This window comes from Apis laboriosa, unplaced genomic scaffold (assembly GCF_014066325.1).
Source record: "Apis laboriosa isolate Shangri-la unplaced genomic scaffold, ASM1406632v1 scaffold14551_cov152, whole genome shotgun sequence".
In the NCBI taxonomy this organism is placed as follows: Eukaryota; Metazoa; Arthropoda; class Insecta; order Hymenoptera; family Apidae; genus Apis; species Apis laboriosa.
In genome coordinates this window covers 496,009-511,963 of record NW_025221576.1, presented here as the reverse complement: position 1 = coordinate 511,963, position 15,955 = coordinate 496,009, and the positions used below count along the sequence as shown (strand labels likewise).

General features: G+C 33.7%; 1 long non-coding RNA gene across 1 annotated transcript; it reads left to right on the top strand.

Annotated features, from left to right (window-relative positions):
- Positions 1-7,054: 7,054 nt before the first annotated feature.
- LOC122721156 lies at positions 7,055-9,474 on the top strand. The gene is made up of 4 exons (XR_006347874.1): positions 7,055-7,312; positions 7,434-7,767; positions 7,853-7,910; positions 8,056-9,474. It is a non-coding gene; the product is annotated as an uncharacterized LOC122721156 (long non-coding RNA).
- Positions 9,475-15,955: the final 6,481 nt, after the last annotated feature.

The following is a 15,955-nucleotide window of genomic DNA, read 5'->3' as shown; positions in this document are numbered from 1 at the left end:
ATTTTTCTAAAATTATTAAATTGATCATCGAAACGTGTATATATTTAATATACTTTTTTCGCTTCTTTCTTGTAACCATTATCTCGCACAATGGAACGTTTAAATGATCGTTAAATTGTACGAAACAATGTATCGTTTCTCATCACACGATGCAATCTCACGATTATCAATAACTTGTATGTCACGCGCTCGTCCATATTACACCATAGCACCGCTCGTTCTCTATTAATACGATAATTATGTAACATTAAAACGTAAACATTATCGCGAACACTTTCACAATGATATTACAATGAAACAATCGGAAAGGGAAAAATACAATACAGGTGGCCGATCTTTCCTTCTCACGTATTCCCCCACAGACAGTCCCGATTCCCGTGTCTCCTCTTCGACGTATTCTCGTCCGTTCCACTTAATATATTCATCGACTCGACTTTCTTCTTTTTCTTTCGTATAACCTCTACGTATATATACATATACTTTCACCTTCACACTTTTTCGACTGCTGGACCACTTTTGATCTCGCGTGCATTTTTTCATTATCGTAGAAAGAAAAAATTACGTTTAAAAAAGAATCAATCTTATCTTAATCTTATAATCGATCAGAGAAGAAAAAATTTTTCGATCGGATAATAAAATTCTATATATTCAGAAATAATCATTTCTTGTCACGAAAGCGCGACTTATCTTATTTTTTTCATCATTCTCGACGTTGGAAAGTTTTGAAATTAACATAATTCTATAAGAAAATATCGATGTTATCAAAGCTATCATTCGTCGAACGAAAATCCACCCAGGCCCTCCTCCTGTAAATTTCCAAACGAAACGTATCGAAACACTTCCTGGTAACCGACAAACGTTTTGATGCATTCCAACGAGGAGAAAGGAAGGTAAACTAACCGGAGAACGGTTCCTAGTGATATTCGCACGATTTCATCGATCCTTTTTTTTTTTTTTTTTTTTTTTTTTAATCGACGATAAACGATTTTTCTCGAACTACGACACAATATCGTGATGATAATGAAAGGATTATGCAATGCGGATCACTTATACACACCGTTTATAATTACGACGAATTCATCGAGCGGACTTCGAACGAACAAAGGAGCGACGAGAGGAAACTGAAAAGGGATTCGACTATGCTTCGACTTATCGACGCCGCAAATCTTCATTGTCTATTTAACCTCCGTACGATAGATCCCAATCCTTCCGTTCTTTAACGTGCCTCTTTCCTTCTTTCGCCCGCTTTTCCGTTTCTCGTTGCTCAACACGAATACGTTGCTGCGTAGTGTATCATTTCGAAGCTAAACGCGTGATCGATCATCCTTTATTTTTTTCTTTCGATCGACTTTCGTATTATGCCACGTTATCCCGATTGTAAGTTGAAAGAAAGTTTCGAGTTTAAGATGGTTTGAATAAAAATTTGGATCCGATTTGTATCTATTTATTGGATAAATCTTGCGATTTTCTTCGATTCGTTTGAATTTCCCGCGTCTAATTTAATCTCCTTTAGTTCTTTGATATCATATTCCATATTATTCCGGTCCTTTGATATTATTCTAGTTGAAAGAGAATTTCGAGTTCAAGATGGTTAAGATGAGTTTGAATAAAAATCTAGATCTGACTTCTATCCGTCTATTGGAATGCAACGATAAATCTTGGGATGAGAAGAAACGAAATTGCGATTTTCTTCGATTTATTTGAATTTCCCGCGTCTAATTAACAAAATCTCGAGCCAACACTTTGTCGTGACAGGTAGCAACAGAACGAGAAATTATATCTGCCATTCGATTCTCTCCTCTATTAACACAGTATTAAAATTCTTCGATTCCTTCTTTTCCCTCAACCTTAAGGTTTCTACCTAGAAATACTTCAGAATCAAAATCTTCAGAATCAGAATCCATCTTATCGAATGTTGTATTTTCAATGCATTCGTGCATTCTATCGATTAATTTTCCTTAAAAAAAAAAAAAAAAAAAAGAAAAGAAAAGAAAACATAAAACGAAGAACAAAAGGAGTAGAAGAAAATTCTCGTAGGAGAAAATTTGGCATGGTAAAAGGAGGAAAAGAGAAAGAAGCACAGTAATACGATCGAAGAAGGAAAACGGTCGGCGACCTCTTGAATTGCGACATAAGGAGCGAAGCTGTTCACACACTGACCCCCATTTCTTCCTCCACCGCCAGAACTTCGATTTTGCCTATTATTCCATTTTGCATCTAGATTTTTTTTTCTCTCTTTTTTTAAACAAAGGAAATTCTTTTTCTTAGAATAACCGTGTCTTTTTTTCTATTTTATAATGTAGCAGCCTATTCTAGTAACCTATTTTTTTAATTAGAAAATTTTGAAGAACGTGAGAAAAAAGAGAAATAAATTTATCTCTATTAACGATACTAATTTCGACCCCTTTTTGTAACTTAGAGTTCAATCATATAAAAAATATTAAGTGAACTTTATTTATTACGATATATTTTCAAGTATTTGTCGCTGATTCATATATTAGTTTAAATTAATTAATATAAAAGAGAAATGCTACTTTCCATAATTTACTTCCTCTAATCCGTATAAGCACGTGTGATAAGTCAATGCACGATTTAATTTCATTAACGATAGAAAGTGTGGAATCGAGATAATATCCTTTATCTTGTTTTATTTCGACAAATATTTAATCTATAAAATGCAATGAATCAATTAAGTTAAATCTAATATTACTACAAATTTTACCTGAGTGAGGAATTAAATTCATCCGAAATCAAAAACGAGAAAGAAAAAAAAAAATACGTTCAAACGATTTTTGAAACACGGTATCAACAATCACTCACCATGGCGCAGGATAATCCCAGCAAACGGTCAAGAGACGAATGCAGACTTCCGCCTCGGGATGAAAAGCTTGCTACTAAACTCGTCTAACGTTTCGCTGCTTATTGTTCGTCTCAATTGCACTCTCTCACAATGCACCACGATCGAGCCATGTCCCTCGTGCCCCTTCCTATATTTCACCACTCTTCCTCTTCTCCTTTTTCTCTTCCTCCAGCTTAATTCCTCCGTTTCTTTTTCAAAAAAAAAAAAAAGAAGAAGAAGAAGAAGAAGATTCGAACTGCGAGCGAATATCGAGCGATTTGTTGAAAATTTTGAACAAATCAAGGTGTCGTGCACGGGCTTAGGATCGCGAACAGTTTGAAGGGGCACACTCAGACTGGACAGCCTATATAGATATCCCCTCCAGACGACGAGGAGACTCGGTGCAAACGAGTGATCCAGGAGAAAGCCTCTCGTTCGATTGGCCCCACGAACAACCGGTATAAACTGAGACAATTCCAGGTATCTTTTTCCATCGAGTAATACCACGCATCCTTCCACCGTTGCTCTGAAAAGTACACATTTTTCTTAGAGAAATTCACTCAACCGTTGGTGAGAGCACTCCTCCTTTTGTTTCGAGATATATTTATTTGCAATCGACAATTCGTCAAATCTCTTTATGTATTTGGGTGTATTAAGCTGAGAGATATGGTTTGAAGGAAAAATTGGTAATAATTGAAATGGATTTTGGAAAACTTTGATTTTAATCAAATCCAAATCGTGGATCTCATATAAATATATGATCAAAAATAGAATTCTAAATTCTGATTCCGGTACTTAAGTCTTAAGAAGGTATTAATATTCCTCGTTTCATAAATATGGTGTAGAAAAGACTAGTTTACCTTTACGCAACCATTTGGATTTGCAGAAGTTAAGCACGTTCTAAATCACTCTGCTCGTCGAACTCGATTCACGTACGAGTTGAACGTTGCATCGATCGAACGTTACGATCTAATGGATCACGAAACTCCATCGATTCCTATAGACGTGCTCGTCGATCAGGATGATCCAATTGCCAATCGAAATAGATCCTGATTTCTTAATTTCTTCCTCTATATATTGATAAAGATGAAGATCAGTGTAAACTTGCGAATATTTTCTAGATTAAATATCTTTTAACGCAAATGATAATAATAATATAATAAGTAAAGATTAGCAAAAATGAAAGTGATATTCGTGCGACAAATATGAAAGATACTGAAAAATATATAAGTAAAAACTAATTAGGATTTTACGTTAAAAATACGTTTAAGAGTAATCAGTAAGTAATAAAACGATTTAAGATAAATTTACATCGATGATACTTACAATTTTTCCCTTATATAAATTTATACAATCGTTATTTTCTCTTTCGTTCTAGAAATTTGAAAAGTATTCCACTTAGAATTCAATAAATAATGTTGTTAAATTTTCTAAACTGTATTTAACTGTAATCATAATTAGATTATTTACCTCTTAATTAAATATGCTTCTAAATTGTCAACTAGATTTCAATATTTCCAACATTTTTTTCAATATTTTGCTGGTTGCAATTTAATATAACATTACGCAAAAAAAGACACTAAAATCCTATCGTATCACGCTACATACACGTTATCTAATATTCATTTTTCATTCGCGATCATCCTTCGCGTTACTTAAGCAACGAATTAAAATATTCTACACCTAATCTAATATAAGATTTCACGAAACATCACCGTTCGAACGGATCGAATTTCAAGCAGCTTTTCCGAGCACGAGGTATAACCGTCAGTTTGAACGAGAGAAGTGAGAGGTGGCGCGCTTGTAGAGCATGTTACGCAACCCAAGCGATATACCGATCGTGGGTCACTCACTTGGCCACAGCTTGCACGGTGCTTCCATGCGTTATGATTCTCCGACCAGGAAGAAAAACTTCGTCGCAAGGCAGGACGCCTTTTATCGAAGACAACTCAACCTAAATCGAACGTAACGGTCGTTAATAGAAGAATTATATAACGGTATATCGTTCTCTACCCCATTATATTCCAGTCGAACGGAATATTCTTGCTAATTGTATAACTTTTTCCGTTTCACTGAAAGAATAGCATTTACAAGTGGTATTATAATGGTATAAGTGGTACAAAGTGGTATGGACGCGTGTAGGTTGCTGGTAGTGGGACAACGATGACAATACATAACGTTCTTTTGCCATTCTAGGAACGGTATCGCGTAATCGAAATAAGTCTATGCAAAACAATTGGAAAAACTAGTCGTAGCCAAGATCACGTCTCGCTAGGCATTGTCAGGAAATGCGTCAACTGTAGACGTCATTATCGTTTCCTTTTTATCCTCTCTCATGCTATGGACCAACGTAGCTTTCAATGTCCTTGTTTCGAAACTCTTACATCTCGCGTTTTATTAGCATTACTGATAAAAAGAGTAAATTATACATATGCTAATACGTAGATCAATATTTTATCGTAATTTCTTCGTATTAAAATTCGAAATCGGTTAAATTAAAAATATCCTCATTAAATAAAATCCATTAATTATTCATATTTTTTAATAAAAAAAAAATTATTCTCCGGAGAAGAATTGCAACATCAGGGTGTTATCTTGGTTGAATTGATTACACGTTTGATCGTTTCTCTCTAGTGATCGGAGGTCCTACTCCTTCTTGCGAAATTTAAAAGCGTACAATGAGAAGGATTCGAAGGAGGCCGAGGGGAATCCGCGAATTCAATGCCCGGATACACGGCGAGCTGTGATGATTACACGGTATCCAGTACCATTCCGCTCCCATGTACTCGACCCCTCTGTTGAAAGGCTCAGAGATAACGTGTCATCCTTCGCATTGTCTCCGTCTCTTATGCGAATTTTGTAATGTGTGCGTAGCATCCCGATTCTAAAATCGCGCGTAATTTAAGGTCGTCGAGTACGCCCTAAATAAGAGCCGTGTAGAGTTGTACGCACACGTGATTACGTTAACTCGTGTGATCCGCACACATGCGCACATTGCGTCGAAACAAAAGCACGTATGAGCGTGCGGTGGATACACGTAGAAAATTGCATTTCGTCGTGTGGCACTGGTGAAAGGGAAAAGATACCGGGCAGACCTAGATACCTCGGATCTCTTTATCGGATCTCATTTATATTCAGCAAAGTTGTTTTTAAGATTTTTCATTTTCTTCCTTGTTGCAAACATTTTTATGCCACTTGATATTTATAATAATTTTCATGATGGTAGATTGTAATAATAATAAAAATAATATAACTTATAACTGTTATAACTGTGTTTGGATATTGTTATAAGTTTATATAAGATTGTTGTGTGACTTGTTACACGGATAAAATATATTACGTTTCGCTATTTCACGTTTGTATTTTTCTAATAATTTAATCACTATGTAATTTGGCAAGTAATTAAATTCAAGTTTTTACAAACATAAAAAAAGAAGGATAGAATAAGAGGAGTGTCCCATTTGTTTTGTCGGAATTTATTCGTTCCGTTGTTCATGATTTGTTTTATTGATGCGAAACTTTCTGCCGATACTTATTTTTATGCACACAAGCCTATCGGAAATCACTAATCAAACTCGCATTTTTAACGCCTCTCCTTTCTATCTTTATATATAGTAGACGAATTTTTACCAGTTTTTACCAGGACAATACGTGATTTAAGAATTAATCTTGCACGTAACAAAAAAAAAAAAAAATGTAACGTTTCATTTACGAACACGTCCACGTCGGTTTTTGATAAAACGCAATGCTACGTGATCGCTTATTATTACTCATAGACGCACAAGAATTTAGAAAGTAACGGATCACTTATATACAAGCTTCGATTACTTGCAACGCCCAATGTAAAACATTTTAATATTTCGATGTTTCGAGAAAAGATTTCGCGTTAGAAAGAATCTTCTTCTCGCGAGTGAATATCAATAATTGACAGAAAGTGAGAAATTCATTTGCAATATGATAAAACGAATTAAATCTTTCTTACATCTCTTATTCTACTTAAGTACACTGTTATAGAGCGGAGAGCGATCGATCGAAGTACTTCGACGATTAGATCACCAGATGTCCTTGTGAAATTGAACTAGCGAGATTTCCTTCGTCACTTCTATTCCCTACGATTTTTCATTTTATCTTATATCTTTGTTAATTCTTTTTCTCTTATCCCTTTTTCCTTTTCTAATTTTCTATTTTCCTTTATTCGTTCTCGTGCTTCCTTTTTTCGTTTGCTCTTTAAAAAATTCAATGCCATCATAATTTATACAATCAAAATTTTCCTTGACAAAAATTCTCGTTAACGAGCACAAACCTAACCTAAAAATCTACATCATTTTTTCTAGTTATCTCCAACAAGCTTGAAACGAAAAAGTATGTTCAAAAGAAAAAAAAGACGGAGAAAAATGAAGAAAAAGAAAGGAAACTGGCAAGCTAATTTTACGTGGATCGTGTTTCCACGATGGTACACAGGAACGCCCTCAGGTAACCATCTTACCAAACTAACTCTTTTTCTTCTCGTCATATTAGAAACACAGCTATTGGATGTCGAACATAACCATACACTTTTCTAACCTATTCTTCATCCGTATTGCATTATTTCCAGAGAATAAATGAAAGAGCAGAAACGATGGATTACCCTCTTGGATGCAATTGATCACGAAGACAATGGATTCCTGTATTTGTGACAACATCGTCGGTCTCAGGTTTGGATATCGACGGCAGGTGAAAGCAAGGCAGAATATACATTCCTCCACGGTGTCCAGCCTCTAGTAGTGCTTTTTCCGTGTAATTACTTTAATAATTCGTATCGACTTCCACTGGGAACTCCTTTCGCTGGACACGCAAGTTGGCTCGTTTCTTGGTCTCTATATTTGCTAAGTATACACAACTATCGATTGAACGTGGAATTTAGGACAACTTCGTTTACTTTTCCTTACGTAATTAATTTGTTTTCACGTATTAATATGTTTAAAATTCATTGGAAATATTGTTTTAATCTTAATTATAATAAATTTATTTTAGCGGATATTTGTTGGAAGATCGCATTTATAATTACGTGTAATTAGAATCTTGTGTGATGGTACGTTAACAAAGAGAATTTTATTTTTATTATTTGTTATTGTATTTAAATTAATGGTAATCTTTAAAAATAATCTTCCATATGAATGTAAATAATTCTTTGTTATCAAATTTCTTCGTTCATTAAGTCTCCATATTCTTCACAGAACTTCCATTTTCTTCGTTACCTTGCTTGAAGCAGAAAAAGAAGAACACAATTTGTCGCTACTCCAGGGAAACACTAAGGGAAGTAATGAAATTATAGAGGATTCTCGCCGGATGGCAAACATGACCGAGAAATTCTCGAAAGACTTGGCTCGATCATTTTCAGAAACCATTTATTGGCTCAAAGATATTATTACAAGAAAAAATAACCCTGTTTATTTTTTATTTTTAAATTTAATTGTTCTTTAATGCAATGTCGAGCAATCGTTGTAATTATCCTAACCTCAAAAATATCCATAAATTTCCTACATATATTTTCTATCTCAATTAAAATGCACTAAATGTAACAATTCGCCAAGAATCTTAGTTTAATTTAAGTAATATCGTAGCGTGAAGTTAACGAAACATAAAAATGTTAATCTCTTCAATTAGAATTACGGAGATTGCTCGAGTAATAATTATGTTATTGTTTTGTATTATTACATGCCATCTCTATCGATGAATTGTAATCGATGTGTTCTCTCGAAGATTATCCTTGCATATCAACTCGTTTTAAACGATTAAAATTAAAATTGATAAATGTCTTAAGTGAAGCGTATTGCACAGATTTATCGCTTTACGAACGGAAGCGACAATTAAGATTAATTATCCTTTATGGTAGGCTCGTAATAATACGTCTTCATAAAAATATTTATTTAGTCTACTTCTACCTCTATTATTATTTAAAAAAAAAAGTGATTTAATTGTTTTTGCATTTGATTTATCTAACCTCAAAGAATTATTATTCTATTATATTTCCATTAATCTTTGCATTAAAATATGTGCAAAACATGCTTTAATTCTTTTAAAAGAACAAAACTGAAAGAACAAAATGAGTCACGGTGAAAGATACTTTCTAAAACTGATTCTCACATCTAAAATTTTTACACTGTTTTTAACTCGCATTATTATTTATATAAAAACAAAATCTACCATATCTTAGAATTTCTATTCCAAAAAGAAAAAAACTGGAACATTCTTTTTGTACATTTTTCAATCTAACAAAGTGAGCAGCAGATTGTCTGTTAATTAAACAAAAAAAAAAATCGTTAAAGATAAACAAATATTACAGTTTCCAAGATATTACGTTAGAATAATCGGAAAGGGGAAAAAAAAAAGAAAAAAGAAGAAATATCGAGCGAGCAAGATTTGCCTTCTCAATTTTTCAAAACGCGTCCAGTTTCCATCGCGCGAATAACGTAGGCGTATATTTGTTAAATGGTGAAAAAGAGACGTTCCACTTTTGCCTCGTCTTTTTTCCACTATTGAAACACGATGTATCGGGGGAACGGGGTTACCACGATCGTTGTTTCTTCCCTATCGTAGGTGTGGAAGATGGAACGTAGACAGATGAGCGCAGAGAAGGAATCGGGAAGAGAGGAGATCGGTACGCGTGCAAGGTGAGGACAACGTGGCGTGGATGAGCAATGAACTTGACCGGAAGTAGGTCAGGGTAAACAAACCTTCCTCGTGCTCAATGAGCATCTTTGCAGCACCGTGATCTTTCGAGTATGACCAATCTAACGAGTAAACTCGTAATGATTAATTTATTAATTTATCAAGCAACTGTTACACAAATTTATCTTTAATATTTTTTTATTATTCAAATATACATTTTTTTTTTTTTTTTTTTTTTTTGAGAATAATAAATACTTACTTACTCTTCTTGTATTCGAGCAACATGTGACAAAAATTGATCCACTTTCAAACGTATAAGACACCTTTCACGTATTTATTTACTATCTTTCGCCGACCAGCTCAAAAATTACAGCGACACGACAACTTCTTGCACGCAACCATCCGACATGTAATGGAAAGTACACAATAATTTATCTATATCCTTCGATCATTTCGTGTTATTATCACATATACATCGTTAATAAATCATTTAAAACACTCTCAGAGGAAGTTTCTGTTCCAAAGATTAGACAGGCAGTTTATTAAAGTGCTGTTAATCGTTATCGAAGAAATGAAAATTGCTTGATGATCAGGCTTGTAGTATATAGCGTTCTATCGACGCTTCGAATTAAAGAAAAATCTCGAAACGCACGCAGAAAGAAATTTTCGTGAGAAGCTTGAACGGGCGGAACCCTCGGCTGCCTATAAAGGTCAGTCGTGTAACAATGCTAAACTTTAAACTTCTCCTCTAATGGAATCGATCCACTCTCCGTTGCGTCCCTCTCCTCCTCCCCCCTTCCCCCTCCCGTAACCAGAGTTTACACGACTAGTTCGGCTAACGAAATTCGTGCGATGCGCGTGAAAAAGTGGATCACGTAACCGTGGAATCTTCGACTTGGAATTTTAATTCGCGTTACGTCACACGCCCGTTCAACGTGTAATTGAAAACGGGAACAAACGGCAATTAAAAACGGAAGTAGGGAATGTGAGATATATGTAATGATAAATTATGAATTTTAAACGAGATTTTTATCAATGTTTCTTTTTTCTTTTTTTTTTTTTTTTTTAACATTTCTACACGCGTCATCTCATCTTTTACGTGGAAACGAAAAAGAAAACGGAATTTCAGCATAAAATTGTTTCGAGCGTTTATTATGGGATCGAGAATCCATTTTTTTTTTTTTTTTAACGATGTTGATTTTTGAATTGTCGTTTGTTCTTGCGTAGGCGAAGCGATGGGTGAAAAGTGGTGTGGAATTTTGTTCGATTAGCATTCCATTACACGCGTGGATCCCTGTTTGCGGAAAGTTCGTGAAGAATTCTGAGCATCCAAGATTTTATGATTTCTATTGTTGGCCGATTCATGGCTTTCATTAAACTTTCGCGCCCAGTAAATTTCAAATGTCGCGTGTCAGGCCGATTTTTACGAATGAACGAACATTCTTTGTTTCTTCTCACGTGTATCGTACGAGTTTTTCGTAATATCACTGATTCGATTTGATTAAAAATTAATAAAAATATTGTGTGTGTGTGTGTGTGTGTGTTTTCGTTGCATACATATATTATATTAAAATAGATTGCACTTATTAATCGATAAATATTTTTCGTGAGAAAGGTCTTGATCCATATAACTTGACATTTCACGATACACACAGAGATTAAGATTATATTTCAGCAATAAATTTAATGCCAATTGTACAATTCTTTTATTATTTTTTTACTGTCATTTTAATTGTAATTAATTTAGATTTAAATTACATCTCCAATTATACTTTACATATTTATATATAAAAATTGATTCGAATTGATTATGTCAAGATTTTTAATTTTTAATCAGATGAAAAATAATATAATAATAAAATAAATCAGATATTAGAGCTATCTCTTAAGCGCGCAAATTTTGCATCGCAAATATAGACAAGGAGAATAAGTAGTGAGAAAAGGACAGAGATAGATAAAAATATTGAAATCAGCGCCATCTTCAGAGTGCCGCAAATGAAACTCACAAAGAAAGGATAGAAAATAATAAGAGAAGGATGGAGATAGGATAAGAAATGATCGCTAGCGCCATCTCTCGATGATTAATAACATGTATGTAGAGAACAATCTTTTTAAAACTTCTCAGAGATGGCGCTGATGATCAATTCTTATCGTATATCTGTCCTTCTCTTATTATTTTATATCCTTTCTTTGCGAGTTTCATTTGCGGCACACTGAAGATGGCGTTGATTTCAATATTTTTACTCTATCTCTATCCTTCTTCCATCATTTGCTCTCCTTATCTATATTTGACTGCATTACATATTTACATTATAATAAAAAACTTTAAAAATTGTACATAAACATGATACGTAATAATATAGATTAAACACGAAAAATAGAATTAATAGAATGCAATCAAGGAAAATAGAATATCGAAACATTACTGGAAAGTAAATAATTTAGAAAATTACGATTACGAGGTCAAATGGAAAGAGAAGCAAACCGATTTGTCGCGATGTGTTCTCCGGCTTAAATTGTGAAAACTGGATCGACCAGTTCCGGCTCGCACTCATAACTTTCCATTGGTACGTATGAATAGGTTGAATAGATTCGTAATACTCGAAAACGTATAACAAAAACTGTATTCAAGTTCTGGCGTTTACGAAATATTTCTTCCTGGCATGAAAGTTTCTTTCGATGCTTGATCCACTGATTGCTAAAAATATAAAATTTGTCGTTTTAAAGATACTCTTAAAAGTTGAATAACCGTATTGAATAACTTGATTATATAATGTTACTTAACATGAAAATTATCTCTATAATGTATTATTTATGCGACTTTTTGCATAGTATTAATATTTTTTTAATATTATAATAATAAGTGAATTACTCAAAAATCAAGCTAATCGACTTTTTTTATGTATTTTACTATTGTACTTTAAATTTATTTATCGTAAAAAAATGAATAAATCACATTTAAATAATCTCCAAGAACGAAGATAATTCGTTCTTAGATAACTAATTGGATGCTTCTTCGATAACATCACGAAGTTTATCTCGACTTTGACTTTCACTGTTCGCACAAGGTCTAGGACATTCGCTCAGGTGAAACAGAGTTCTTCTTATATCGATAAAGTACTCTTTGAAAATTTTTCGACATTAGATGCATTGCAATTCATATTGATATTCTTTTCCAATAAATAAACGAAAATAAATCGTTTTGGATATTAAAAGCTTGCTTTATTTTTAATTTTATGAATATAATAACGACTCTTATCACCTTTTGTCATAAGTACATTTTGTCGGAACACCGAGAACGCCGACCAAGTTCCAGAATTCGATCTAAACAACAGTCATATACATATATACATATATATGTATATATATATATATATTTCTTTTTTTTAATATATATTGATAATTATGTTTATATTTTTTCTTATTTTAGTTTCTTTTCCTTTTTTCCTTTTTTTTTTTTTTTTTTATCTTTTAATTCTTTTTGTACGATCGAGATCATCCGATCTGGACTTGGTCCGGACTTTCTTTGCCTCATACATATGATTTCAATTTCGTTCTTCGAGAATCGCATTTAATCGATTGATACGCCGGTCGAATCACAATTCCGTTTTCGAATTCTATCTAAATATCTTAAATTTAATGTTGTTCGTTCGTTTCCTATCGTTTAGGAAGTAATAACAGACGTGTGTTTATGTGTGTGTGTATATGTGTTGATCTGTATCTTTCATCTGGATCAGTGTTGCACGACTGTTTCTCCACCTCGATGAAAATGATCGCGGAAAAAAGGTAAAATAAAAAACGTATTAACTTGTACTTCGACCTTCCTTCTCCTCGTACACTTCTAAATATCGATCGGTCTTGAAACGACGACACGATATAATAATATTTATCCAAAGGCAGCGAGTAAAAGGAATTTTTTTTTTTTTTTAAATAAATATATATCGAGGAACACTCATCCAGAGAGGATATAATATTCGCGAAAAATATATGTGTGAAAATCGAATTCATCCTGGTCTCTCTCTCCATTTTCTTTCTTTCTTTCTTTCTTTCCTTCGTTCTTTCTACGTGTTTGTTCTCTGTGTCTCCCCTCTCGACCGTCTCTCCTCTCCCCCTTAACGGCTAAAACACTTTAATAAAGATTCATATAACACGAAGAAATTGGAGCATGCAAACTCGAAAGTGCGTGCACGAAGATAATATAATGAATATGCGCGTGAATGTACGTGATCGCTCGTGTGTCCTTTGCGTGCCCGCATTCCCGAAAGAAACGAGTCGAAATAGAAATGAGTGAGCGAGCGAGCAATATTTAAACGAGTTCGAAATAGCAATTTTTTTTCCTTTTTTTTTTTTTTTTTTTTTTTTTTTTTTTTTCATTTCAATTGGTGGAAATGGAAAATGGTTTTAAAAGTCGAAGAAACAATTTTTTTTGCTTTTTACACACCTATTGGAAGTACAAAATTGGAAGAGTAGAAAAAGACGACGTAAAACGCGAACAGTGTTTTCGTTCGAGAAGCGTCGGCTGTTCGTGGTCGTGGTCGACCATTTTAAATTTCGTATACAATCGCGTTATATTCAGGATCTGTTACGACGAATCCCTTGACGGTTGTTTCATCACTCCTGTTACCATTTTGTCGACTCTCTCGACAACCGACCCTTCAACACGACTCAATGTAATTGGACACGCGTAAAAGATAAAATTGGATGGATACACCACTTACTTAAATTAAACGCTTATAAATTTTTTGGAAAAAAAAAAAAAAAAAAAAACATTCGTGTATAAATTCAATTATTTTTATTATTATTATTATTAATTTCATTAACGATTCCATGCGTATCCATGCAATTTACACGAAAGGAATGTCACTAGGAATGACTAATAGAAAACATACCGTGACATTTATCAACCGTTAACGATTTAAAATTAACAAAAATCGAAAATCCAATAATCCGAAGGGAAGAATATTCGATCGGCAAATTTTAAATCGCATAAAAATCGCTAAGCATTCCTCTAAACGCAAAAAAAAAAAAAAGAAATTGAATCCACGGTTATCACAAGTTTCTCAAGCTTGCTTAAGAAAGTTCGTTGACTAGATGACAAAAAAGAATCGCCTACCTATCTCTCTCTCTTTCTCTTTCTCTCTCTCTCTCTCTCTCTCTCTCGTATTTCACATACACGCCTCTCGCACGCCTCTTAGTGTTCACTGTGTTTCTGCAAGTATGTATGCGTTCTTGCCTCCTCGTGAATTAGGCCCACAATTGGCGGATGAATAGAGAGCGCGAATATTACATTTGAACCCTTTGAAGCGCGAATCATTTCCTCAATTCTCTTGCGTATGAATTTGATTCGATTATTATTGGGTCGATCCAAGCAGAGGTGTGAGATAAATTTGCGACTTTATGATGCATTTTGTAACAATTTTGTAAATTTTAATAAATATTACAATAAATATCATTTTAGAGCAAGATATATATAACGCGTTTCTCTTTTTTTTTATCATTAGGAATTATCGTTCTTCGATATAATTATAAAATATGATAACATACAAATATGACTTTTTCTTTTTATCATAAAAAATTACGTCCAAATTTAAATCTATCTTTAAATCTGTCGTAATATCTTCTTTTTTAATATCTCTTTTAATACAAAAATACACACATACAGATTAGATCATATCAAAGTAAAAGCACGATACAAATTGTTCGAGAGAAAAACAATAATATAATAAGAAGAAAAAAAATGAAATTAAGCATAAAAAAAAAAAAATACTCGTAACGCTTCAAAGGGTCAAATGTAAGCGAAGATGTAAGTACATGGAGGGATATAATTTTCTTTTTCTCATGAGAATGGAAGAAACGAGAAGAGGGTCGATGGCGGAATGATTCGGGAAATATGATGATGACGGTGCACTGAAATTCCGAGTTAGAAAAGCGAGAAAAAAAATGGATATTTCTCCTTCCCCTTTCAACTTTCTCGTCTCTCGGCTGGCACGAACCGTAAAATCGCGGTTAGGAATAATTGATTGAACGCGTTTTACTTCCCTCCTCGAGCATGTTCGAGCCACGGTGAAAATCAAATTGGGAATATCATTACTCAAAAAAAATATTCCTTCATCTTCGATCATTTTTCCACTTTAATCGTGTAACGTAATATTTGAATAAAAATACGAACGAATTATTTATATACGATCCTTGAATACGTTCCAAACAATCGTTACAATATCTTTCGTCGTTTCGTATAATTCGTGTAATTGCGACGTTGATATCTTTATGCGTTTATTAACGCTTTTGCGACGTTGCAACTATCGTGACTATCCAGAAATGGTAGAATAATGATGTGAATAAATAAAGAAAGAAAGAAACGTTGCTTTTCGAGAGTAAAAGCACGATAAAAAAGAAAAGAAAAAGGAACAAAAGGAACGTTCGTGGACGAAGAAAGTTACAAACTCTGGAATGTTATCTAATCGC